This window comes from Vulpes lagopus, chromosome 4 (genome assembly GCF_018345385.1).
Source record: "Vulpes lagopus strain Blue_001 chromosome 4, ASM1834538v1, whole genome shotgun sequence".
NCBI lineage: Eukaryota > Metazoa > Chordata > Mammalia > Carnivora > Canidae > Vulpes > Vulpes lagopus.
Genome location: NC_054827.1, coordinates 130,607,338 through 130,611,597, shown reverse-complemented (window position 1 = coordinate 130,611,597; position 4,260 = coordinate 130,607,338).

Here is a 4,260-nt window from a genome sequence, read left to right as displayed (position 1 = left end):
CAGAGTAACCACCATCATGATTACTAATAGTGTTAACATCCCCTCTTCCGGTGCTCCTATGACCAACACCCTAAGCTTACCAAGACAGTTCGGACAACCCTGCCAGCCCATTTTAAAGGATCCACAGTGATGCGCCTTCTCCCTTATGCATTGTTTCTCCAGCGAGAGGGCTGGGGAGGCTCACAGTTCCAGGAGTCCCCCAAATCAGGGGCCTGAGTCCTGATGTCCCTCTTGCACAGCTCAGCCCTCAGGTCAGTTATAGACTTTCCCTCCAGCTCCTTGTTTGTTCCAGACATTGCTGGGCTCTGCAGCTCCAAGACAACCCCAAGGACGACCTTGTCCAACCTCATCTTAATTGCATTCAAAAGTCCTTCCTAAAATTAATTACCAAGAAAAAGGAGGCCAGATACAGCTAGTGTTTCTTTGTCAAAGGAAAAATAATTCACCATTCATTCCAAGTAAAATTGCTTCATAACCCAATGATTTCATCTGGCCTCCCAGGCTCCCAGAAGACACTGGAAGTCCTTAGGATACCACGAAGTGCAGCGCCCCAATCCTGCCTCAGAGAGGTGTGAATTTGCAGGAATGTGGAAGCCTCTCCAACCTTCTCGGTTCTGTCACAGATTGCCTTCCTTCTTTCCAGACCCAACCTCCAGACTTTAGAATGGGAAACATGCACATTGATTGCAAATTTGATCCATTTGTGGAGACAGAGAGGGTGGTTCTAAAGGAAATAATGTCAGAGAAGCCTTTGTTTTTTTTTTTTTTTCTTAAAGAAGGAAATACATGCATATTGACTCTATAGGAAGCCTATCTTGGAGTTGAACCTGTGCTCTGATTCCCCACCTGAAGAAAGTTTTACGTGTCAGACTGGAGCCACCTTCTAGAAGTTACCAGAATATTGCCCCTGCCCTAGCTGACGCCACCTGAACTGTAACAAGATGGCAGCCACAGCCCCAGGAGAGAGTCCAGGCAGAGGGACACACTTCCAGGAGACCCTCTTTCTGGGTCTCTCTTAGGAGGAAGCTGTCTCCCACTTGTGTCTCATGGACCAGGAAGACCTCCTGGTTCCATGTCTAAACGAATCATGGACAAGAGGCTCAAAGCAGTATGATCAATTTTGATCAATCAAGATCCCAGCCTTGTGGTTTGGCTGGAGGCAGCCTCTCTAGAAGTCCATGGCTGTAAAAAAAAGGTTCTATTGGGTTTCTGTTGGGAAAGCAGAAGTTAGGTGTTAGATATTAATAAGAGAGCACAGTCCTCCAGGGCTTGCCATGTGCCAGACTCTTTTTTTCTCACACAGCCTATAGGTGGCACAGTAGTCCTGCTCAACACCTGATCCCCACCCCCTTATCCAGCCCTGGAGTCCCCATGCATCCATGGCTTGCTGCATTTCTCTCCTGAAGGTGTTCTCTGGTCCACACACCAAGCAAGCGGGTAGTTCTGGGCATTAACACCTGGAGTTGGAGGATAAATCCCCCAGCTTCTTGCCCAACATGGGACAACTCTAGTGTGTGTTCTGTACACTCTCTTAAAGACCGTATAAGGTCTGACTCCTGGGTGGGTCAGCAGTTGAGCGTCTGCCTTTGGCTCAGGGTGTGATCCTGGGGTCCAGGATCACAGAAGCAGCAGAAGTGAGACTTGAACCCAGGCCTCTGGTTATCCTGCATACCAGCCTCATGAACCTGGGCACCCAGGTGGAGCCTCAGAAGATGCCACCTCAACCCACATGAAACAGTTCATGGTGGTACCCAGCACAAAAGAGATGCTTCCAAGGGCTCGGCCAAGGACTTGAGTCTGGAGAAGACCTAAAGACATCACCCCTGCTTGTTTTCCCTGAACTCAGGCCCTATACCCCCCAAAGGGACAATGCAACAAGAAGACTCGGCCGAGGGACACTTGGGTGGCTCAGCGGTTGAGCACCCACCTTTGGCTTAAGGCGTGATCCTGGCTACAGAGTCCTGCATCCGGCTCCCTGCATGAGCCTATTTCTCCCTCTGTTTGTGTCTCTGCCTCTCTCTCTCTCTCTCTTTCATAAATAAATAAATATCTTTAATTTAAAAAAAGATCATATAAATTATTTGAATCAAATCTATGTGTGAGGGGGTCTGCTTTGGGAAAACCAACCTAGTTATTGGACAACTTTATTTCTGTCCCTACTGTGTGAATGGGCCTGCCAGATATGGAGGCCACCAGATTTGGGGATCCACCATGAACCCAGTGGTGATAAGTGGCAGTAGAGCTGGACCCTCACTACTCTGTTCTTCCACTGCGTCATATTAGGGAATTTTGCCCATCAACCGTCATAATGTGGTACTAACACTGCTAAATGACCACAACAAAGAAATGTCATCCCCTGCACATGGACCCACAGTTCTACACAAATCATAAAGCCCTTGCCCACCCATTATCTCCTCTGAGCCTCACACCTGTGTCTATGACACAGGCATAGACATTTATTTCCTACCATTCTGCCCATGGGGACCTAGAGACCTTGGGATGTCAGGTGAGTTCTCCAAGGCTGTGCAGGTAGGAAGAGGTAGAACTGGGACTGGAATGCAAGTCCCCAACTTCATCATGATTGACCAGAGGCTTTAGGTGGCACTGGCGTGAGAGCCCATTGTTATGAGAAACTAATCCTGGATAAAATTTTCCCAGGAATAGGGAGCCCCACCCATGGAGAGTCAACAGTGATGAGTGACTTTCATAAACATGAGTCAGTGTCAGAGAAGGAGTCCTCTCTCCTGAGGTCTTCCTTCAACTGGCCAAGTCAGAAGGACCAGCCCTGTTGCCAGGAAAGCCACGCCAGGTCAGATTCTCTAGCATGCCTGGGAAATTGGGAGCCCATAGTCTCAGCGGCGTGGTTCATTAGGCAGAGGGAGTCTTGGCCTCCCAGTGGATCCTGAGCCAGTATTCTGTGTCTGCATCCTTCTGGGAGAACCTTGAATCAAATCTGATAGGAGTCCCTGCCCCAAAGGGACTGTTAAGTCAGGAAACAGTAGGATGTGCAGGCCTGTGGAGGGCTGGAGCTGGCAGGGTGTTTGCAATCAGCAGGGCCAACACTCTTAGTCACAGATCAGGAAAATGGGGCCCAGAGAGGCCAAGTGAGTTACTCAAGGACCCATCACTCTGTGAATTAGAGAAAGCCAGGAGTCAAATCTGCACATCATGGCTCCCAACACAACTGCCTTCTCTCTACTCACGATTTTGCATTTAAAAGGAAAATAGTTATTTCTCAGGCTTGAGCCATTTTGTCTTCACAGCATTCCTGTAAGGATGGTAGGGAAGGGACTCTGCCCCTGTTTCCTAAGAGAGGAAACTGCAAACCAGAGTCACTTTGCTGGGATCACTCACAGACCATCAGCCCCTGGTGGCAACAATGGATGCCAGCATGATGGGAAGACGAGGGAAGAGAGAAATAGAGACTGGCCACGGCGTGAGTCCCAACTTTCACTGACCTGGCCAGGGCTTCCAGCAGTCTCCCAGAGTCCCAAAGGCCGGCCAACATTTTAGGAAGAAGACCAATCTTCTTCCAATCAGCCATTTAGTGTCCAGGTTCCAAGGAACTAAACCTGTCCCACTTCCAGAAACCTAATCTTTTGGGTAGCTAATCTTAAAGAATCTTAGAAGCTGTTCATCAGCACATCCCACCATCTCCTGACGTTTCTGCCCACCTCACCCCCCTCCCACAAATGTACCTGCAATATGGGGCCGAAGAGAAGAGCTGTCCAAAGATCTTCCCTGCTGAGACATCACTGAGATTTCCCCCAGTGTCTCCCCCATTCTGTCTCTAGCTCGTGTCCCTCCATGACAACCCACATGGCAAGGATGCCATGTTCCATGTTCTGTGATGGCCCAAGGTTTTCAGCTGGTGGCTGGGAAACACTTAGTTTGGGTTCTCAGAGATCCGAGATCCTCAAATGGAAACTGAGGCCTGATTGTGTCTGGGCGAGAAACTGGGAAGCAAGGGGTGGAAGTCTGCTCCCTTCCCAGGGGATGCCAGCCCTGCCCCATCTCTGTTAGTCCTCCATTCAATCACTCAAAGAATATCTGCGGTTGCCCCCTGCAGACCCTCCCGGGTGGTGCAGGAATGCGTCCTGTTCTCTGAGGTAAAGAAGTTCACAGCTAGAAAGGAAAGAAGACACAGGACACGGGCCCAGAGCAGTGAGGAGGGGGACCTGGCCGAGATATATGCTTGCATCTCCTAAGTCCACCTGGGAGCTGGCAAGGTCAGGGAGGGCTTCTCAGTAGAAGTGATCT